Source organism: Cyprinus carpio, chromosome B15, assembly GCF_018340385.1.
Source record: "Cyprinus carpio isolate SPL01 chromosome B15, ASM1834038v1, whole genome shotgun sequence".
Taxonomy (NCBI): domain Eukaryota; kingdom Metazoa; phylum Chordata; class Actinopteri; order Cypriniformes; family Cyprinidae; genus Cyprinus; species Cyprinus carpio.
In genome coordinates, this window is record NC_056611.1 from 21,848,632 (window position 1) to 21,873,425 (window position 24,794).

The 24,794-nt window shown below is 35.0% G+C and overlaps 1 pseudogene; it reads right to left on the reverse strand.

Moving 5' to 3' along the window:
• The window catches only part of LOC109076556, a 247,798-nt pseudogene that overhangs the window by 162,859 nt on the left and 60,145 nt on the right, over positions 1–24,794 (reverse strand).

Below are 24,794 nucleotides of genomic sequence, written 5' to 3' on the forward strand. Positions count from 1 at the left end.
AGCTTAAAGCTTGATTTTTTAAGGTAATATAGTCTGTCAGATAGATAGATAGATAGATAGATAGATAGATAGATAGATAGATAGATAGATAGATAGATGGATACATGGATACATGGATACATGGATAGATGGATAGATGGATAGATAGATAGATAGATAGATAGATAGATAGATAGATAGATAGATAGATAGATAGACTGATAGACAGAGAAATATTGCATAGAATGGAAGCTTAAATTAGTTCATATGACTAAGAACTATTGCTAAAGTATTCTGGATGGTTGCTAGGGTGTTGCTTTGTGGTTGCTAGGGTGCTGCTATGTAATTGCTAGGGTACCCAGGGTTTGTTGTTAAGGTGTTGATATTATTGATGCTAGGGTACCCAAGGTGGTTGCTAGGATGTTGCTATGTGGTTGCTAAGGTATTCTGAGAGGTTGCTAGGGTGTTGCTATGCGGTTGCTAGGGTACTCAGGGTGGTTGCTAGGGTGTTCCTTAGCTATTGCTAGAGTACTCTGGGTGGTTGCTAAGGTATTCTGGGTGGTTGCTAGGGTGTTGACATGCAGTTGCTACAGTAACTGGGGTTGTTGCTGGGGTGTTTCTATGTCATTGCTGGGGTACCTATGTTCTCTCAAGCCAACTTAATAATTAGAAAACAATTATTAAAATAAAATGCATTTAGGTCATTATAATTGTATTTTTATTTGTGTGCATATGCTAAATATTATCCAGTTACACAATATCTGAATATAAATGCCGCTCACCTTCAGTATGAGCTGTTTGAGGAAGAGCAGCATGAAGGCTCTGAGGGAGGTGATCTCCTTCTGTGAGGGCCGAGGACCGTCTGCTAACACAAAGTCATAGAGGAACTGTTACAACACACTACACTACATCTCAAAAATGTCATGTCTAATGTTTCACAGATATTGGCATTAAACTCATAGCAACAGTGTCAACGAGTGTCAGTGGAGAGCTGCGACACGGACAGCAGCTTCTGGCAGCCGAGAAGAGCGTTACAGAGGGCAGAGTTCTCAGAAGAAAAGCCAAGCCCTTATTAACTCCAGACGGGAAGACAGCTAGAGTTCAACAGGCCACAGTTCATTTCAGAAACATCTGTGATGGTCTCATCCTCCTAGAGCTCCTTTTGAACACAGTGTGGATGTGTGACAGCTTTTAATTTGCTGTTTTACTTGGAATGGCCTGAGCATTGATATAAAATGAAACACAAATTGATTAGCTGTCATATTCGCACATTCATCTCTGGAGGTCTGATCACCACCAATCATATGTTACTACACTGTCTGAAATGATCAGCTCTGCTTCATTTAAGATGTCTCTTTCCCTATTCATTTGACAGCAGCGACCAGCAATTTTTAGAGAAATTACACGTCTCTAAAGGTTTCATTCATCAAGAACTGTAAAGCATAGTTTTTTCCATTTCTAAAATAAAGATCAACATGCTCAGATTTTGCTTCACTATATATTTCCTGAATAAATAGAAGCTGTCCTGTTACTAATTATAAAATTCAGATAAATATTTATTGAATATTGATGCAAATATTAAACAATTCAAACAGTCATTCAATAAACACATTAAATGCAAATCTATTTTGTTTCCATCCTATTTTTTTTTTCTTTTGACAAACGTGTTTTAAATTTAAGTATTCCATCACAATAATTTTATAGTGTTTTATTTATTTATTTACAATTTTATTTGGCTACCATACACAAAATACTAAAAATAAAATATTAAAAAAAAAACATATAAAAATAAATAAAATTAAATAAAATAAACTTAACAGCAATTTTTCAACCAAACTAATTTTCAGTTCTTATACTGTAAAAAAAAAAAAAAGTTAATTCAAACATGTATTAGACAGGTAAGATTAGCAAAATACATCTCCTGAAAACATCCTAAAAGACCCTAAAATAACAGATGAATATAAGTATTATTTGTCATATAATAAGTATATTGAAGTATATTTTTAGAAGTGAATTCTCCATGCTTTTGTAGACTGCTGTTTTTTATTATTATTATTATTATTTTAGAGATTGTTTACAATATTGCAGCATATTCTCAATGTGACTGACACATCTAAAATGTAATTCCATGTATTAGCTTCATTGTGCGACATAATATATGTTTGTGTTGTGGATGCAGCTGATTAATCTCATTTGCATAATATGCATTTGAGTGAGCTAATCAACTCGCTAGTAAAGTGTTAATTAGCTCAGTTTACCAGTGTCCAGTGTTCAGCTCAAGCAGGTTTCAGTTATTGTCAAATACATCTTTCTGCATTGTCTTCAATGCCGATGACGAAAAAAACGACACTAAACATTTTTATCAATCATTTCATTGACGAGATTAGCATTGCTTTTATTAAACAGATTATCTAGTTTAGTTTAAGAGTCTGCAGTGGATTGTCCATTGTCTTAATCATTTATTCAAAGTGATCGTTTTTAAAGCAAGCACTTTTTAAAGTGAGATCATGGGATGTTACCAACCTGGTCAATATGCTGAGTAATTACAGTATGCATTTTTCTCTAAATAATTCATCAATTCGGAACAAAATAGATTATTCCTAAACCGACATTAATCTGAACAGCCATTACAGTATTAAAACTAATATTAAACACGTAATTTCATTAGTAAACACCAAAATCTGCAATCTAAGTGACTTTGGAACAACTGGCCATAAATTGGTGCCAAGTTTATCTCAAAATTGAGCAAAACAAAGGGAAAAAATGTATTTTTAATTAATTTGCCTGTCTACTGGATCTCATTAGAAGATCAAAGTCATGATTAAAACAAAACTAAACAGATCAATAGAATGACTGATATCTCTTTTACTTAATAAGACTTCTTCCTGTACCGTTTAATTGATTGTGAATATGAACACGCACTGCAAATGCTGTCTCTTATTTGCAAAGAGTAATGAATCTGGCATGGTGTCAAACAGATAATCAATGCATATGTACTCTCACATCCCCCCTACGCAGTGCACTCTCCTTAAGATTGGCCCAAACAGCAGTATATGAGAAAGCTTCATATCAAAATGGATCTGCAGGACACATACAGAAGTGAAATTAAAAACGATCCCTTCAGAGGGTGTAAATATTAATGCAGGCCACAGTAAATATGCTGTAATTGGGTTTGGAGTCATACTATGGCTTATCTTGTAAAGCCAGTAAAATGGGAAAACGAAGCCAAAAGGAGGAGAATTTATTCAGCCCCTGCAGTTTTACACAAAGCTTTCTTGCAGCAGAACTGGACTTGGGTTTTGACCAGCTAAACATTAACAAAGGTGATTAACCATGTGCACGCAAAAAATGTTCACACTTCCCATGATTACCACAGAGGGCGCTTTTGTGAGTCGTAGTAGTTGATCCAAAAATGAAAATTTGCTGAAAATTTTCTCACCCTCAGGCCATGCATGATGTAGAGTAGTTCACAGGAACAGATTTGGAGAAATTCAGCATTATAACACTTGATCACCAATGGATCCACTGTAGTGAATGGGTGCCGTCAGAATGAGAGTCCAAACGACTGATTAAGAACATCACAATAATCCACAAGTAATCCACATGACTCTATTAGTTAATGTCTTGTGAAGTGAACAGCTGCATGTTTGTAAAAAAAAAAAAAAAACCTTTTCCATTATTAAGGTCTTTTAACTTAAATCTGTCGCTAGTTAGATGGGACAAAATCTAATCTATAACAAGGAATTCATAATGTCTTCAGTGAAAAAGTCCATCCCCTGTTGTCCTCTCACATCAAATCCAATTACATATTTGTTTAGAGTTTCGTCAGACTAAACGATGCTTGTTCTATGCATATATCTATGCTAATTTATAAAACTGCAAAAAGCAAAATTAAGGATAGTGGACGGTGTATTTTAGCTGGAAGCAACAGTAACAAAGGGTACGTCAACTGTTTTCTTTTAACTTAAATCTGTCGCTAGTTAGTGAAAGTTAGTCAATCTGTCAACATGTTTACAACTAGCCGCTAGTTAGTGAAAGTTAGTCAATCTGTCAACATGTTTACAACTAGCTATCCAAACAACAACACATCCAATTTAATGGCACAGACATCTACAGACAGCTCTATTACTGTCTTGAGTACTGAGGTTTGTTATATGCAAGAACAAAAGTTAAGTACAGTATACACAAAAGGACTGTTCGCTTGTGTGCTTGATGCTTCTTGAGGGAGTCTTTCTATGTTCCTCAAGACACTGCTGAGGAAAGACTGTCTGTGCTGTTGAAAACAATAGGCAGGAGTGATGCATGACTTTAATTTGTGAGGTCTTGCTTGCTTTTACAGAGATAGAGAGAGTGTGTGTGTGAGAGAGAAAGGTTTGTGGTTAGCTGATTTTACTCCAATGTAAAACAGAAGTCTTTGTTGCAGTAATTGAACACTTCATTATGTTATACTGCTTTCTCTATAACCCATTCCTTTGTGGGAAAAGACAAAAAAAAGACTGCAGAGTTTGACAAATGAAGAATAAATCAATGTGGACCGCCACAGGGAATTACCTACTTGGCAACCAGAGACAAATACTTTTCCATAGTTTAGGAGCGCTGCTCTCAGACCTCTTCACCTGGCGTAATTGCCAAACGTGTTTGAGTGTTTCTTTTTGTGTCGCAGGGGTTTGGAGGTTCATGATGGTGTATTAATCTCAGCTCCAGCTGCTTTTCAAGATAAGATAGTCCTTCATCTTCTGCACTTGTGTGTATATGTGTGTGTACAATCGTGTTATGTTTTTTAGATATTTTGTTTTTATCTTATTTTGAAATTATTGTTTTTTTATGCTATATGGTTTTGTGATTGATTTTTCTCCCCGAAAGAAAATAAGCCTTAATCATGTTTTTAAGGAATATTTTATGTGTGTAAATCTATGTGTACATAATACAGATTTGATGTATTTTATAAATAATTTATATTATTTTATATATATAATTATTATATATATATATTATATATATATTATATATATATATATATATATATATATATATATATATATATATATATATAAAATACAGCAAGGATGCAATAAATTGACCAAAAAAATATATTTTACCATCTGAATGTTTTTTTATCTTTTAATTTTTACTTTCTATTGATTGTAAAATCTAAATTGAAAATAAAATGGAAAAAAAAATGAAGTAGCACAACTGTTTTCAGTAATAATTAGTGCTGTCAAACGATTAATTGCGATGAATTGCATCCAAAATAAAAGTTTTTGTTTACATAATATATGTGTGTGTAATGTGAAAATGTATGTATATATAAATACAAAAACATGCACGCATATATTTAAGAAAAATTTATATTTCTATATTAAATATATTTATATATAATATAAATCATATAAATATACACATGTAAATACATGTAAATATTTTCAAAATATATTCTGTATGTGTATGTATTTGTATACACATAAGTGCACACACATATTTGACATAACTTTTATTTTGGATGCGATTAATCGTGATTAATCGTTTGATAGCACTAACAATAATACAAAAATAATAATAATGTTTTCAATAATAATACATTAATAAGATTTCTTTCTTTAGCAGCATATTAGAGTGATTTCTGAAGGATTATGAGACAATGAAGACTGGAGTAATGATGCTGAAAATTCAGCTTTGCATTACAGGAATACATTACTTTTAAAATATATTCAAATATAAAACAAACAGCATTAGTGTTTTACAGTACTTTTGTTCAAATAAATGCATCCTTGCAGAGCATAAGAGACTTCTTAAAAAAAAAGATATTTGCTGCCTTAAGCCCAATTCGGACGGTAAAAGTTTCTCATGTGGAAAATATAAATATACATATCTGTAAAAATAAATGTACATATCACCTCAGTGATAAAACTCATGGATTCGGATGGCAATCTATTCATAGAGGAGGAGTGAGTTTTGTGATCATACGAACCTGGGAACACGCTGCTCACGTGACCAGTCACAGAACTGTCTGTTGTAAATAAAATGAATTTTATTTACAAAATTTGTGTAAAATGCATTTAAAAATACTTATGTAAAATGTATTCTTATTATTCCAAGCATATTTTATAATATATAATCCTATTTATTATTTGATCATTTAAATCTCATGTTTAAAAAGATGCGCTATAGTTGTATATAATTATACACAATATAGTTATGTAGCCTACATATCCGTTTATAATACACATTTTAAAATTGTATTGCATACCTGCTGCTGCCATAATAAAGACCCATTTCGAATGCTTGCATGCTTTTCTTCTCTTTCTGCTCCCAGTCACTGTGAGCAGTTATGAAGTATTGTTCTTTTAAATACTTTCCACAATTTCAGAAATAAATATGTATGCAAATTACACCGAAGTACAACAGTTAACGTACCTTACGGTGTTTGGGAGTGCTCAAAAAGGGTTTAAGCACTGAATTTTGAATCGATTTCTTCTTGTAAACTCAAAGATGTGGATTCGGACGGCAATTAAATTACCACACGACCTTGGTGTTTGTCAAAAAACAGTAGGTCATTTGGCCGGGGATTTTTACGGGGGTGGTGAGAGAAAAACACAGACATCCTGGATTTGGACAGCAATTAAATCACCGACTACCCCCTGTAAATGGTGAAAATCACTTACGCCCCCCTGAGAAACAATTACTGTCCAAATAGGGCTATAGAGGGTTAATTTGTATTAACTTTAAAAAGATGTTAACTCATGTTATTTAAAACATCTTAACCTCCACATGAAACTCTCTGTCTGAAAGAATGATTTACTACTTAGCTTGTACAACCAAAGACAGCATGAGACAATTTGAATTGCTTTAAGGGTCTTTCCAGCACCTGGAAGCCTCAAAAACAGCATTACCACTGGCCATTAGCAATAAAAAAGTGAGACTGGCCTCTCATTTCAAAACAAAACACAGTACAGTTGGCACGACCCATGCTAGTCACCCGCCATCTCCACCCCCGCACCAGCCACCGCTGCGATCTGAATCTGTTTGTGTGTGGAATCGAAACAAGGCCGATGGGTCAACAACACAAAAAAGCCTCAGCAAAATCAGTAATGCAATCCACCACTAAGCCAAATTACAGGCTTTACCATTTAACCAAAAATGATCTCTAATTTTATCGATGGAAGGCTTACTGCTTATTTTATTGATAGCATAAGAGAAGACTGCGGAGAAGTAAATCATGACAATCTGGGAAGATTTGATATTACTGTGCCTCAGATAATTAATTACTCATTCTTCAGGCTCACATAAAACACAGCAGAATCATTTCAGATTGAGATAAAGACAAATTGGATATCTATTGAACATAACACAACCACACTAACTATTGAAGGTTATTAAGAATAAAGAAGATGAAAGACTATCTTATCTTGAAAAGCAGCAGGCAAAGAGAAAAATAGACCATGGATCAACCTGAGCTCAACTTGTCTGAAGAACATGTGGTCGATTAGTTTCAGCGTTTAGCTATGCAGCTGTTTCTCCAGCATGTCTTCAGTGTCTCGTCAACAAATTTACTGACAAATACACTACCAAGCAACTGTTTGAGGTCAGTAAGATTATTATAATGTTTTAAATTAATACATATATTTAACAAGGACACATTAAACTGATCAAAAGACTGAAAAGACATTTATAATGTTACAAAGATTTTATTCTATTTCAAAAATGAATGCTTCTTTTGAACTTTCTGTTAGACTTTTGATAAAAATGTTCATTTGAATTTCTAACTTTCGAAAAACAGGTTTGAAAATCATGTTTTCCATAAAAATATTAAGCAGCACAACTATTTTTAACATTGATAGAAATAAGAAATGTTCCTTGAGCAGCAAACTGAATACTGAAGACCTAAGTAATGACGCTGAAAAATCAGCTTTGCCTTAACAGAAACAAATTATTTTTAAATATATTCAAAAAGAAAATATTTAGTTTAAATTGTAATAATATTTCACGGTATTACTGCTTTACTGTATTTTTTTATTTAATCTTAACAGCCCTAAACCAGCCCTTTGATGGGTAATGTATGTCAACAACATTATGTATTATTGAAAATATGAAAAAAAAAAAAAAAAAAAAAAAAACTGGAAAACTGTGTACTAATAAATACCCAATATGCTAGTAATATGCATGCTAAAATGAGAATTAGTCCCTAAACTAAAGAGTTACCAAATGTGTTTGTCAGCTAAAATGAGTTACAGTTTATACAGGAAAAAAAAAAAATAGCAAATATGATGATATTGACTATATTTAAAGCATATTTTTGTCAAAAGACAACACTAAAACAAAAAGCTCTGCAAAAATTTTGTCAAAAGACAACACTAAAGACAAGACTAAAACAAAAAGCTCTGCAAAAATAAGCACTGAATGTTTAAAAGCAGCCATTTATCCTGGGTGCTAACTGATAATCTATAGCTCTACAGACTCTTCATTTAATGCAAATTCAGCTATGGTTATGCTAAGCTCATATTCTGTACAGAATCCAGATCACACAACCTTGCAGGAGCAGAACAAAAGGAATAACTGAGCACAATTAGATTCCCCAGTCCCACAGTGAATGTGCAAGCATGCTGCATCTCTGAAATCCTTTTAATCTGTCTGTCTTCTGCTTATTAAAGAACTGAACACCACTGTGCTAACACGAATTCCTGTATATACAGTCAATTTATGCAAAACGTTCTCACGAGGCAATTTTTGCCTCTCTGTGTTTTAACAAACAATGAAATTGTTCTAAAATAGTCAAAAGCTCATAAACTCCTGACCTCAAAATTACTTATTTATTAAGAGAATATTTGTGAATTATTCAGAGGACATGAAAGTCTAAAAGATTCTAGCTGTGGGTGCTTTCAACTTCAGCAGGAAATCTTTACAGAGAGGACAGTGGAAGCTCTGGCATGAGGAAAAGAGAGACGAAACAGAACAGAGGAGAGGAAAAAGAGAGTGTGCACCTGAAAGTGTGTTATAAGACAGGAAAGAATAGAAAAAAGAGTGAGAGGTACAGTTAAAAGCCATGATCTATGAAAAAGGGCTGTAAGAGAGCAAAAGAAAAGCATATTTTCATTCACAAGGCCTTTCAGTTGTGAACTGCCAAGGGTGAGCCTTGTGAAATTCAGTCCACATGGCAAGTTCTACTGTCTATCACAATGTGGAGCTTTTATGGGTTATTACTCCTCTGTGCTCTTTTCTACCTCTGCACAGAGGGTTTAAAACATGGCTGAAAGGATGGGAAAGAGAAATTGTGCCAAATTTCAGGGAAAAGCACCAGCATGGTGTTTATTTAAAAGCGCTGCTTCTCATCAGGAGGTGACAGCAGCGGGGCGATAATCCGAGCCGCTGTAGTCACTCATGATAACTGCGGACAAGACGAGGAGACACAAAGAGCCCATAAGAAGCTCTTGTGAGTACATGGGGAGTTCATGCAGACGCTTTTAGACAAAGTGGAAGATTGACTGAGGTGAAATGCAGGTGATGTGGTAAAACAGAGTTTTAATGCTTTATTTTATATTTAATGCATAAAAAGTTTTTCCAAATTCTAGCAAAATGTATGTTGGAGTTGTTTAACACCTTGATTTATAATTCAGTTATTTTCAAGCAAAAAATATTATATTAATGTTAAATAAACAAGACATAAAATATACAAAATAAATAAATAATGAATTAATATTATTAGTTCATTATAAAGATAATTATTAAATAATAATAATAATAATAATTTTGACTGGGTAACACGATTGCCATTAATAGCAAGTTTATGGGAGTAAAAATGTATGTTTGACTCTTGTTTTTTTTTTTTTCTTCTTTGGTCACATAAAATAAAAAAAAAAAAAAAAAAAAAAAAAAATTATGAAAATTTATTAAAATGTCACAATTTTCCACAGTTACTGGTCGTGCAATATGTGAACACTGCAAAGCTTCTTCAGAAAAAATAAAGTAATAAGACACCAAATTGTACTCTATCAGTGGACAGTGGCAGCTATGAAATATAAAAATATATTTTTTAATATTTAATAGTTTTCATATTTTTATATTTGTCTTTTTTTTAATTATTAATATTTTTAACATACATTTACATATAATTTGTATAAATTAATTTAGATTTATTTGCATGAAAATTGTGAGTGTGCATGTGCGTGTGTGTGTGTGTACAGACCCAGGCCTTTGGGTGTGATGCCGCTGGTGTGGTCAGGATTCACAGCCCAGTAATAATACTTCAGTATGTGCATGATCTGCAGCACAGTCCCCACTCGACGGATGGTGTTGTAGATGGTTGCCGTGCCAATAAACTCTGCAGAAAGGTACGTGTACAGCGAGAGCTGCACCTGAACAACAGAAACACACACACACACACACACAGACACACACACACACACACACACACACACACACACACACACAGATACATACATAGTTACAAAAGGTTACAGCTGCCTCAGGTAAGAATACAAAACACTGATGATTACTTTCCATCGTCTGTCTGTTGTTTCTAAACTGCATCCCAAGATCCCTCATTAAAATGCTTTTCTTGTTGGATTTCTGTGGGCGCAACACTTCTGGCATGATAGAACAGCAAATATGGTGAGTATTTTTGGGTGAAGCTGAAAGTCAAAAGGTGCTGTGGTTTGTTTGTGAGCAGCAGGTCAGGCCTGACTAGTGACGGTGCTGTGGGAAAACCTTGGAGGACATAAAAATGCTGATGAAGGTACATAACTCATCCAATTACAGGCCACTCAAGCAGGCAGACTGGGCTCTCCAGTGAGGACGGCCAGGGATGATGGGAAGGAACGGAGGGAGGATAGTAAACATGATGACAGTCCATGAACTCTTGTGGCCTGAGGAGAGAACACTGCTGCATGTGCTGCTCAGTTCATTATCCTCAACTACTCTCACACTCCCCCTGTCTCTCTCCTTCTTTCTTTCACCTCCTCTCTTTCCTTTTCATGTCTCCTCCTGTTTTTTCTTTTTTTTAGCCATGTTTTCCCTTTTTCTCTCTTTTTCATCTAGTAATGCTTTTCCCCTTTACTTTTATGTTCTTCCCTTTTTGGGGCATTCTTTTCCCCTTTTCTGACTTTTGTCCTTCCTGCCTTCTTTTTTTCCTTCTTTCTTGTTCTTTCTCATTTCTTTTCTTTTACCCCCCCCCCCACCCCTTTCTATAAGTCTCCCTTTCATCATCCATATATCCATTTTTTCTTTTCGTTTCACTTTTTCTCTTTTTATTTGCTTCCTTCTGGCTCCTTTCCTGTTTTGCTTTCTCTTTCTTTCTTTGCAATGCATTCATCTAACTGTTGATTTTTCTCCTTCCTTCTCTTATCTTCATCACTTCTTTCTTTTTGCTTCCCTTTCCCTCTTCCCTTTAATTATCTTTTTTTTTACTATTTTCTTCCCTTCTTTTGTCATTCTCTTACTTTCCCCTTTTCTGATTTTGTCATTTTTCTTCCTCACTTTTCTTTCATTTTCTTTTTTCTCTTTCTATATTTCTTCCAACCATCATCCATAAATCCATTTTTCCTTTCTGCCTCACTTTTGTCCCTTCCCTTTCCCTCACTTTCTTTCTGTCTTTCTTTCTTTCCTTCCTTCCTTCCTTCCTTCCTTCCTTCCTTCCTTCCTTCCTTCCAGTGCAGTCATCTAGCTACTGATTTTTTTCCTTCCTTCTCTTATCTTTATCACTTCTTTCTTTTTGCTTCCTTTTCCCTTTCTTTTTATCTGTTAAATTTAATATTATTTATATATATTATTTATATATCTTTTATATTTTTTGCCATTTTTCTTTTCCCTTATTTTGTCATTCTCTTTTTTCTTTTCTTCCTTCCATTTTTCTTTTATACTTTCTTCTTCCTTCCACCATCCATCCATTTCTTCCCTTTTCTTTCTCTGTTCTACTTTTCTTTTGTTTTTTCCTTCTTATACTCCCTCCCTCTTTCCCTCTCCTTCTCTTTTTCTTTTTTCTTCTATCCATCTCTTTAGAGAAAGAGAGAGAGAACTGCCACTATCTCTCTCCTTTTGGAGCCGTGGCAAGCTTCCAGTGACCAAAGGTTTTTGTTTTGATCCTGTATGTGTTTTCGTACCTCCTTTATTTATTCATGACAGTCAGCAGCCATGCAGAAACTGAATTGAGCAACATGTATTAGCAACATAGAGTCTGGCCTCTTTTAGAAACGCCTCGTCCTCTCCTTCATGGGTCATAACAAGGCAGGGTTGAATTTCCAAAACAAATTTTTTCAAAGCTTGAACTACACTCTATACCTGGGACAATACAGCAAACACTCACAAAACACTGAATTGTAAATCTTTTTAAAGAAAAATATCACTTTTCATCAAGGCTGTGACTTTCTGGCAGGTTCTAAACAAGGTGAATGAGGTGACAGACTGTGAAGCTGTTATTGTCCAAAAAAAATCTGATGAAAAAGAAGCCGTTTAGAAGCAGTGAACAATTTCAGTAAAAAGCTTTTCTTGAACAAAGAAGTGTCTGCTTTTTAGATGACACCACATGAACCTCATTAACCAAGAGAGATGGATGTTAAAGTCGATATAAAAAGGTGTTAACAACCGATTTTGTTTCTTTATTTTCAAATGAAAGAAGACATTCAATGAGATTCAATGTATGGAACATAATGTTCAATTAAAAAAATAGGATGGGACTTGATTTTATGCATCAGGAATTGATTAGGCAATAAAAAAAACAAGTTGAGGGCAAGCGTTGCTTTAAATCTGTAAAGCAAGCTGACCGTAATGTGTTGTTCTGATGTGAACACTAAAGAGTTAACACTCTGCCTTATGTTTACTTCAGCAAATATCACCCTGTGCTCATCTGACCAGGTCACTATGGTCTCATGACACCAGCGCCCATCACAGTGTACTCAGATGCTCCTAATTGCTGTCATGTTTCATTGTGAGTATACCTGAGTATCTTCTGGAAAAGACATGACCTTGCTCACCTTCGCAGGTATGTGGATCCAAATAGCCGCGTTGAACAGAATATGGTCACAGAGTTGTTTGAGAAGAGGTGCACCGTGGCTAAGGCCGTTCAGGTATTTGGCGAAAGCGAGGAACTGCTCCAAAACGGCTCTGGTGACATGCATCCGTGATGCCTGAGAAACATTTATGAGATTTTTGTTTATCAAACCAACCTCTGATTCTAAGTATCTTTATGAACTAAATATCAAACCAACATCTGAAGCCTGAAGGCACTGTTTGGCTTTGCAGCTAAACTAAGACTTTCACTTTGTAGAAACTTTGTGTGTTATTAGTCTCAGCTGGCACCTGAGGTCCAGACAGGTGCGTGGTGTGAGACAGGAGTGAGTATAAACGAGACACAAACAGATGGCCGGCTACGTGTGAATGGGACGCAAGGCAGCAGGATCATTCAGGTGCCATCTAGCACAGATTTACAGCTGCTGCTGTTAAATGACAAAGTGAGTCTTTTACTCAAGCGCCAACTTTAGATGGAGCCGTGGGTATATTGAGACTATGAAATAAGAACAGCTATGAATAAGCAAAGATAGCGAGAAGAAAAAAGAAAAATGACAGTGTATGTCATTGCAATAAACCCATGGACAAGGAGGAATATAATAGTGCCGTTGAACCGGCATTCACTGTGGAAATGCTTAAGAGTGCATTTGTCATTCATCAACCATAATGCACAATTTCTCCTCTGTCCTAGCAATCGAATTGGGTGCGTGTTTTTTTAAATTCAGCTTGTGCATACAAAAGCTTGAGTCAATCAAGGTCATGACAACTCCAGAAAGTACAAATCTTAATACTCTTAAAGTGTTTAAAGAAAGGAGCAAACGTTTGTGAGCTTCATGACTTGAGTAAAAGCACAATTTGTCCATTACACATCAAAAAGTTTAGCAGTTTATGGTGTTTAGTGTTAAAATACCATCTATTCTTCAAATTAATGCACAACTATTAGACATTTGTAAGCTGATTTACCCAAAGAGTATAAAAAAATGTGTTGTTTTAAACATTCTTCTATTTATTTGAGTGGCACAACATAATAGCGATGGCCCAACCAATGTTTCTACCATTTTGTCTATACAATGGTTTGGGAAAACCTATTTTGAAAACTTTATTTTTGCAATTCCGTTTGGTGCTGCTAACAGCGTGAAAATTACACACTTTAGCTTTAACCAATCTAAATTGTATGTTGGAATAAGAAAAACAAAGAAAAAAACAAAGGCATCACCTTTTCCAGCAGGTACCCAATCACCAGGAAACCCTTCCCACCAAGCATCTGCTCTTGCATTGCCACTGAACTCTTGAGTAGCTCGAACAGGAAGGCCAGGAGAGTGGAACTGCCCAGAAAACATCTCATTACACTAAACTGGGTAACCACTGCAAGAAAAGATCAAGATAAAGACTTGCTGACCAAATATTATGTTACTTACCACACAGTGCTCTCCACTTGGATTTCACTGTGCTGATGGAAATCCAGCTGTGCGAAGAGAGGAAACAGCACCTGGATACCGCCAATGGAGTGAATGGCACTGTGAATGGAGTGTGTAACGATGGCCTTCACATCCTATATAGAAACAGAAAGTCAAAAATCAAATGGATTAAAAAGTAGTGGTAGACGTATTCAGTAATTACAGTTTTTTTTGCCATTTTAAAAGTACTTACTCACATTAACCTCTGACTAATCTCAGCGGAAATGTGTTCCTCCAAACAATTAACATTGAATGGCAAACACTGACATTATCTTGTGGAGTTAGCTAAACAATGCAGCATCTGATTAACATTTAGTGACATTACCAACCATTATGTGGTTTATTTAGGATTAAGAGAGTAGAACGCAGTCTCTAAGCATTAAGCAGACATTTACCTGTAGCATCAGAGCGTGAGGCGAATGCACGAATATGGACGGGTTTTCTCTGGGTGAGGACTCCAGGCAGAGCTGAGCATCTGTGGCTTTGGCGTTGTAAGTGAAGGAAATGCTGTTTGCTAACTTCCCATCATACAACACTTGCTTATGGTGGTCAGCCAGGTGGATATCGCTCTCTGATTTAAATTTAAAGGTGCTCTAGGGAGGTAAAAAAGTTGGAATAAAAAGAGAAATACAGACCAACACAGTAAGAAATCTGGTCTAAATTTGCCTCTAGAAGTTGCATAATAAAAGTGAGACATGTCAAGTGAGAGAATTAACTAAGGAGCGAATTATCACAAAATATGACAATGTATATTTAACACGTCTTAAAATAGTACATCTATGTAAATCTTATTATTCCATGCACTTATTAAAGGATTTACTATTCCTAGCATGTTAAGGAGAAGATTCTTTTTATGCAGTGATTAAATATTATCCAAAGTTGTGGGAGCGCGATGAATAATAAATGAGCTCGGTGACATGAAATAATCATGAAGATGAAGTAGGGGCGATGTGGGAATCCCCCGGCTGAATTATCATTCATGAGGTTGTTTCGTGTGCTGTCAAATCAAAGGCTTGCGGCCCAACACCTGCAGCACATCCCAGGTGATGATGTCATCCAGATGTGACCCGCTCCAGACGTGTGCTAACTGTGTAAATGTGCAGACAATGATAACAAGGCATTTTTAGAAAATCACTTGCCTTTTTATCAGCGAATATGTGCTTGATAACACTATCAAGAAACAATGCTTATAGTTTGTCATGTGACCAGGTAACATATACTATATATGCACTTATCAGCATGTCCGGATGCCATTCTATGCAAAATTATGGGCAGCAAACTTACTTTCCCCACAGATACACATAAAAACACAGGCTATGTTCTAAATCAAAATCTTTCTAATATGCTGATTTGCTGCTAAAGGAATACTTCATATTATTATCAATGTTGGAAACAGTTCAATATATTGCTAAATATTTTTTGTGGAATTGGTCAAACCTTTTTTTTTCAGGATTAGAAAATATAAAAGAACAGCATTTATTGCAAACAGATATGTATAAAACAAATCTTATTTGTTATATTAATAAAACAAATCTTTTATAACATAAGAAATGTCTTTGCTGTCACTTTTAATCAATTGAATGCAACCTTGATGAACAGAAGTATTAATTTTGTTTTTATAAATTCTGAATGGTATTTCATATTATTAATTAATAAATAAGATTTCAAATTAATAGGTTGTTCAAAATTGAATACTAGTGCGTTACATACGGCATACTGGGGTATATTATATTTCCTTTTATAGTTGTTTGAAACAACACAAAATTCAACAATAAATACCTCAAATAGTTCCGCACTACTTTTTGTTCTCACATGATATATTTGCAAACAATTAATTCATTATGTCAGTAAATATAAACTAGTTGCATGTTTTATTAACTTTATGTAAAACTTCCCTAAATCTAACTTTAAAAAAAAAAAAAGAGTAAAAATGAAACTAACTAACAACTGCTGATTTTGGTTCCAATTCTGAAAAGAAACGAACCTCAGTTGCATTCAGAAACTAACTACCTGTCCCTTTAAATTCATATTTCATTATCCATGCACTAACTATTCACAAGTGTATTTTTAAAGATGTAGGAGGTTGTCTGTAATTAACTTGTTGTTAAATAGATTATTACCATGCGAATATGGTTTCTAAGGCAATAAACTTGATAAAATTTCCATATTTTTTCTTTCAAAATCTGTGAGCAAATAAATATGTTATAATATGCAAACAAGTATATCTGTTATCTGTTGCTTATGTTAGCTTTAGTGTTTTCTTTATTCTTTTCAAAATGGAGAAGAGAGTGAAAGAACAGAAAAAGAAACATACCCGATTTGATGATCTGTATGCTTATTTTGACCTAAAAACATTCATGTTGTTTGGTTTACTCTGCTGAACAGAGATAGCGTTAATGTCACCTGTTGCTGGTCAGGTTGCTGCTGCAAACATATGATACAGCACAAAGCAAATCTCAAAATCCATCAGATTGACTGGAAAATAAATACCACAGCATGTTAATGGATGCTGACAGTTTTGCAAAAAAGCTAAAAGCACACCATCAGACCAAAATAAACCTGGGAGAATGCCAGCGTAACGTCTGATACACTTTTGGCAGAAAGTGATGATGTAATGCTCACATGTTATCTCATAGTGAGACTTCGCAGTAGCAATAGTGCATCTGTCTTCCATGACAACAGGGAGAAAGAAAAAGACAGGGACTAGTACCACTAAATCCAATACGAATTACAAAAGATACATACATATAAATGTTCTTTTTAACTTTATACTCACCAAAAAATCCTGAAAATTCTGGGAAAATATTTTCATGATTTCCATAAGAGCTCCAAATCAGCATATTAGAATGATTTCTGACGCATCATGTGACACTGAAAACTGTTAATCTGAGACCAAACCTGTTCATGGTTCAGTTAAGACACCTCAAGTAAGGGGTCTGATTGGAGGTCAGTGTTTTTTGGCAGCTGCAACACAGACTGCCTTTTCTGTTGAGTCAAGGCGGTAATCAGGTCATCTACAGATCAGTCACATATATCACAGGAGACTATCTGTGTCCGGGAAGGTACTCTGCTAAAAAGCTAAGAAGACTATGAGGACCTAATGGAGCCAACACACTACAGTCAACAGAAAGAAATGCTGTCAGTAAAGACAAGGGTAGAAAACTGGGGGATTTTAAAATGACTTATAATAGTTATTTCAGCTAACATGACTGAAGAAAAACTAAATCAAGCCAAAGCACAGCAAAAACAAAAAAGCAATGCCAAATAAAGCAAAGCAAAACAGAGGAACAATCTATTTAAAAGTTATTTCAACGAACTACAAAACCAAGTACAAACAAAGTAAAATCAATAAAACAAAGCAAAGCAAAACAAAACACAAACAAAAGAAAATAATAAATAAATCAGAGCAAAAAAACCAAACAAAGAGGTAAAGCAAAGCGAATCAGAGGAAAAATCTATTTAATAGTTATTTTGATTAACATGACTCTAAACTACAAAAACAAGCCAAGACAAAGTAAAAACAAAACAAAAATGCAAAAAAAGCTAAGCAAAACAAAACACAAAGAAAAGCAAATATTAAATAAAGCAAATCAAAGCAAAACAAACCATCAAATACAAAACAAAGCAAAGCCAAATTAAAGCAAAGGAATACAGGGGAAAATCTATTTAATAGTTATTTCAACTAACATGACTTGAGAACTACAAAACCAAGCCAAAACGAAATTACAAAGCAAAGAAAAACAAACAAAACAAAACATAGCACAAAGCAAAAAAAATCAAAAAAACAAACAAAACAAAGGCAGGTATAGCAAAGCAAAAACAGGGGAAAAATCTACTTAATTGTTATTTTGATTAATATATATATATATATATATATATATATATATATATATATTTATATATATATATATATTATATATATATATATATATATATAATATATAAAAATTTTTTTTTTTTTTTTTTTTTTTTTGCACCCTCATTCCATCATTTGGTCCACAAACACCACTTTAAAGGAGACAGTAATGCTTATAGTGGATCCATCACAATTAAAAACCCATTTTATCACGTTTTTCATCAAATGGGGGCCAGGCCCTGTGGTCTATCCCCGCTAAAATAAACTCCAAAGGCCTCTGCCCTATTACTAGACAAGGTAGATCAGCCCGAAGAGCTGATAGGCAGCCTAATAGCTGGCTCTCCACTGAAATATACAACCCCTTTTCAGATTTCAAGAGACTCCTTTCACAGGTTCATCTGGGGTGGGTAATTGCTTTCTCCCTGAAGCAGACTGCTCATTATTTCTTCCAACCTGCTCGTCACGACGACGTGAGGGGCAGCAGGAATCAGAGGTCTAGAAGCGCAATTAATAAGGGAAATGACCAGCCCACACTGATTACAGAAAACCAGTGCAAATGTCTACCAGGTAGTTTAAAACACACAAGGTAAAAATAAGCAGATAAACTTTTAGGATGAGTTTAAGCAGTTATGAGCTTACTTGTCCTTGCAGATTACAGAGCCCATAACTAATACACTACTGTAATGGAGCAAAGACAATAGAGATGGTGTCAGACTTGAAAATTAAATTAGCAAAAAGCTCATCATTCATAAACAATGGCTTTGAACCAATGTAATGTCATTTTTGGGATACATATGCTATCCGTTCCATGCATGTGGTTTATTGTTTTAGATAATGAGTCACTAATCAAAGCCTGGTGCTTCAGAGAAAATTTGACTTTGCACAATGAGACTGAAAAACTGCTGCGAGTCCTAATTACTAATATGACAGAGCTTCATATTTAATAAGGATACAGCCTTGGAAGAAAAAAAAAAACACAGTAACCTGCTCTCTGTTTACCCCATGGATGCAATTAAACACTAAATCGCTTCAAAAGCACCTTGAGAATTAGCAACAAAAGGTCAGAAACATGAAAGGGAAAGAAAGACTATAAACTATCCAGAGGCAGACTTCATCAACGGAAGACTTCATTAAGAAGCAAAACTGAGAAACTTTGCTGTCGTTCAATATAAAAGCAATAATGCATGACAACAAAAAGAATAAGGTTCATCAAACAAACGTTTGGTAAAAAGTGAATATGTAAATGCAGCTTTTCACACCTCATTTTTCCTGCTGGAAAATCCATCCAACATAGTAGCTGGACAATAATGACCAGCTAGAAATCAGCTGAGATTTAGATCTCACAAACATGGTTATTTCCCCAGGGCGATGGTGAAATCATGTTGGAAGGCACATTAATCAATAACCAAATGTCACTGATAAAGGAAAAACATCTTTTGGAGATCAATGGTGGTTGCGAAGCGTTGGTGTGTAACGCACTTTGGCAAATCTGATACATACCTTGTATCCTGGGCCTAGTTGATGGATGGCGAATATCTGAGCAGGGTTTAGCGCTTCACTGAACACATAGATGGCTCCGAGCTGTCCGCAGAACACTCGGTTGGCGTCTGCCGTCTCAGATGAGCCGAGGAAACATTTGTCATAGCTCTGTGATAAGCACATGAAGAAAACAGTTTGGAGTTCTACGTAGCAATCTCTCAGAAATGAACAGTAGGAAAAAAAATAGAGCGCTGGTTTGGAAATATAGTGGATGTCAGTATGCAAACTTCATACTAAGCGAGTAATGGTTCACAGCGTAATTGAGATGTAGCATTACAGAGATGTTATTCTGTGCTGAAACCTGCCTATTAGTTTAATCAAAATCAGCACCCAGGAGATCTGAGGTTAAGCACTGCTGGTCCAACCTTTTAATTATCTTACATTGCTTTCAGTGAGGTACAGAAGCAAAGGTTTGTGAATTTTAATCCAATCGTTGAAGCCCCAAGATAATATCTCATATAAGATTTGAGTTGGCAAAAACTTCATATTTTTTCTACATCAGAGGGTTCCATTTTATTAATCAGAATTTTTGTCATGTTAGGGAATAACATTTTGTTATATGTTGTATAGTCAATTACTGATTCCAGATTCCAAATAAAATAGTAGCTAGAAAGGTAATCCATTACATTACACATTTTACGTAATATAATCAGACAACTTTTTGATTATTTTTAGATTACTTTTAAATTGTTGAAATGTTGAGAAACCACTTCTCAAAACTGAAATGATTTTTGTAAATCTAGAGTTGAAATGCTGTGTTGTGTAATTATAACCATCTTACTAGTGACTAGTCTTTGTGTGAACGTCCACAAAACTGGAAGACTTCCTGAATGTATATGTTATTTTAGAAAAGTACATTTAAATGATGAAAAAAAATAGGGAGAATCAATAAATTATGAATAATTCATTCCTATTGTGTAAATTGTATATAATTATGTACTCAAATAAAAAGTAACTGTAGTCTGATAAATATTTTAAAATGTAATTTAATCTAATTACAAGTACTTAAATTTTGGAGTCTGATTACATAATCCAGATCACATGTAATCAGTTACTACCTAGCACATACAGTATATATATATACTGTGTGTGTGTGTTTATATATATATATGTGTGTGTGTGTGTGTGTGTGTGTGTGTGTGAGAGAGAGAGAGAGAGAGAACCAATTTTCACTATTTTGCAAGCATATTTAAAATATTCCTAAAAATAACAAAAGAAATTATTTTTGCAGCATGCACTGCATGATAGGCTTGATGTGTTTGCAGAAATAAACGTCATTTATTTCTTCCGAAACGGTGGTAAATCAATGCATCTTTCATAGTTTAATTTCACACTGTGCACACAGTGGTGATGATATTTCTCTGAGACAACATCCGGCAGCTATAGACTGAGAAAGTGATAGCAAAATGGTCTTACGTCGTTGGTGTTGACGTGCCAAGCCATGTCGCCGTAGGAGACAAGCTGTCCATTGACGTAGCAGCGAATCTCACTGTTCCTCCAGCGGTTGTAGATGTGAACGATGCTGATCATGTACCACTAAAGAAGGAAAAAGGTCAGCATGAAATCAAAATAAACCCTTTTCATTCACTATTGCACAGTGAATGATTCACAGTGTTTGTTATTCCAAAGAAAACAGACGGATATCACTGTCAAGTTGCATTTATGGAATATATTTAATGTATAAAACAGTAAATGAATTACTTGATAGCAGACTAATTCAGCAATCATCAAAACCTTAATTTCAAGGCAAAATCCTACAGTAGTCTAAGATATCAGGATGATCAGAGAAAATGTAGATTAACAAAAAAAAAAAAAAGAAGATTTTAGCTGTATTTTTCTTTCTTGGCACTGGAAGCACACATTTCAAACCAAAACCGTTTTCATGGGCAGCAGCCAGAAGGTCTAATGCAGTAAAATTTGCATTTAGATATAAATAATACATCGAATCTTGAGTGAGAGGAGAAGAGAGGAGAGGAGAGGAGAGGAAGCAGACAGAGGCAGGGAGGAAATCAAAGTAGTGGGGAAGTGAAGGCAGGTTTTCTTAGCAGGAGACAAGGGTCATTACAGATTTCATTTCTGTCAATGTGCCACCACACGAAAGAGTCACGATATGGCGCAGTGTTTCAAACACACTCTGGAGTGAAGCCTACACCACTCTAGACAAAATGCATGTTCTTCGCGTGCTGTTTGTTGTATAGTGTATAGACCACATAAAAAAATTAATAAAAAAACAGTTGCTACACAGCCTGTTATCGCTTATATTAAGTCCCTAAATCAAAGAAATTCAAAGCTGTTATTAGGAAGAAGAAAAGAAAAAAGAAATAAAAACCCTATGTGAGTCTAAACCACTGGAGATCAGAAGAATTAAACAGTTCATTTGCATGTGCATGATAGGGGAAAATCAGATTAATCCAATGAACTATAAAAATGTATTTCTCTTCTTCAACTGCGATAAAATGATAAACTGTAGTTTTAATGACTACTGGACCACAAGAGGTCTGAATCAGATCAGTTAATCTTTATCGGCTGAAAATGAAAACAGTATATTTAAATTCTGTAAATGTAAATAGTCTCCCACTAAAATGCTCATGATATTTTTTCAGTAAAGAATTTTTATTTGATTTTGCATTGCATTTAAAACAAAGTTGCATCATCTTGTGTTGCATCATCAACTCAGTTTCAGACAATATGCAAACTTGCCCACATGACTGCAATTAAACTGTAAAATTAAATTTTATGAAAGACCTTCAAGACCTTGGCAAACCCTTTCCCTAAGGCTCTAAAGAGCATGTTTGAGCTATTAACATTTATAAAGATTACACCAGCTAAGAGCATTAAATATTGATTAGAAACAAGGAAATCATTTATTAGACAGATGTTTAAAAAATGCAGCAGCTGTGCAGTGATTTGCAAGAGATTTCTCTTCGATTCAACACATCAAAAACAAATACAGAAAACGGCCTCAGTTATCTCATGTCCTGGGGTTCAGTAACAGTTTGTAAACATGATATTTAGCCCAGTTAACTGGATCATGCACAGCTTCGTGATTTTCACTGAGCATCACAGCAAGAAAATTCACAAGGGCATCCACTCGATTTTTACTCCTTCACAACACAATCAGTAGATCACTACAGATGCTAGAAGGAGAAAGAGAGAATCGAAGCTGGAAATGAAAGCCTACCTTGCGGGGCTGAAAGTCATATTTCACGCAGTGCTGGAAGCCCTTTCCTTTTGACTTCAGTGATGTCACAATCAAGCAGTTCCCCACAAAATGTGCAGAGTAGCCGATGCCTTTGCTTGTCCGGAAACTGAAATTGAGAATCAATAAATACATAGAATATACAGCAATTCATAACACTTTTATGTGGTATAAATGAAATATCTTCTTTTAAAGGGTTAGTTCGCCCAAAAATGAAAATTAACCTGTGATTTACTCACAATCGAGGCATCCTAGGTGTATATGACTTTCTTCTTTCAGACGAATCCAAGCAGAGTTATATTAAAAATTGTCCTGGCTCTTCCAAGCATTATCATTACAGTGGCTGGGTTTTTCTGTTAAACAGTCCAAAAGAAATCAAATAAAGTACGTGCATCCATAAAGAATGTGCCTTACACGGCTCTGGGGGGTAAATAAAGGATGTTTTATTATGGATGCGCATGCTTTATTTGACGTCTTTTGGACTGTTTAACAGAAACACCCACCCATTGTAATGATAACGTTTGGAAGAGCCGGAACAATTTTTAATATAACTCTGATTGGATTCGTTTGAAAGAAGAAAGTCATATACACATAGGATGCCTCTATGGTGTATAAATCAAAAGCTAATTTTCATTTTTGGGTGAACTAACCCTTTAACATTCCCTTTTTGAAAAAAAACTTAAACCAGCCAAAGGCACGAACCTGTGAAGCCTAGTTTAGATCTGGAAAACCACCTAAACTAGCTTAAACTTGTTATGACCAGTAATCCACCTGAGGTTGGTTTAAGCATGCTTTGGTAGTAGTAATTGGCGACTGTTGTGGAAAAAAAACAAACAAACAAAGAACACTTTAAACTAACTTTTACAATTGGTTTGCCTGTTTTAGCTGGAGTTGTAGCAAATATTTTAATAAGGATTTTGGGGACTTTTGGCTCTGACCAACTAAACCAGCATAAATGCCAAGTTCTGTCATGAAACTCTAGTTGGCACAGGCTTTACATTTAAATGGCTGGTTAACATTCACTAGTTTCTCTGAAACCCTCCACCTTCCCAAGCTCCACCTGTATAGATCTGCTACGAGTTATAAACTATTTATGCAGCAGCAGTATGTCTTAAATACTCACAGCACTGTATCGGCATACAGTATGTATTGGCAGTAGTAAGTTCCTGTTATTTGCTTTGCAGCAGCAATAATCTACAACAACAGCAATAACCTACATCAGCAGCAATTCAGCAGTGTAGCAGATCTATCCTCCAAAACCAAATGCATTAACATTGTCAAATCCATAACCATGCTAAAATCTTCAGAGAGTTTTCATGATAGAACTTCAGTTTAGCCAAGCTAGGAGATCATTTTAAACCAGCTAAGACCATGTTAGACCAGCTACAACCAGAAGAACCATCTTGGGCTAGTTTATGATTTTCTATGTTAGCAGGTTAGGGAAAATTCCATCTTAAGGTTTCTAATAACAGTTTGTTAAACCAAAAAGGTAAGGTGTTTTGCAGGTATTAGTTGGTTTAAGCTGGCCTGCTAGCCTGGTCATGCTGGTCTCCCAACTCCACTGTCTGAAAATTGTCCCAAAACCCCTTAAATTCAGCCAGTTTTATTATTATTTTTTTTTAATCACAGTATGTAGGTTTCCTGGTATGTATTAGCTAGTTTTCTGTTCCAAGACAGTTAAGGGAGGTGAGAGTAAAGATATATTACAGTAGGCTTATTTCAAAATGTCAAAGACAGTTTTGTGTTCTCTGTTCCCCACAACAGAGGT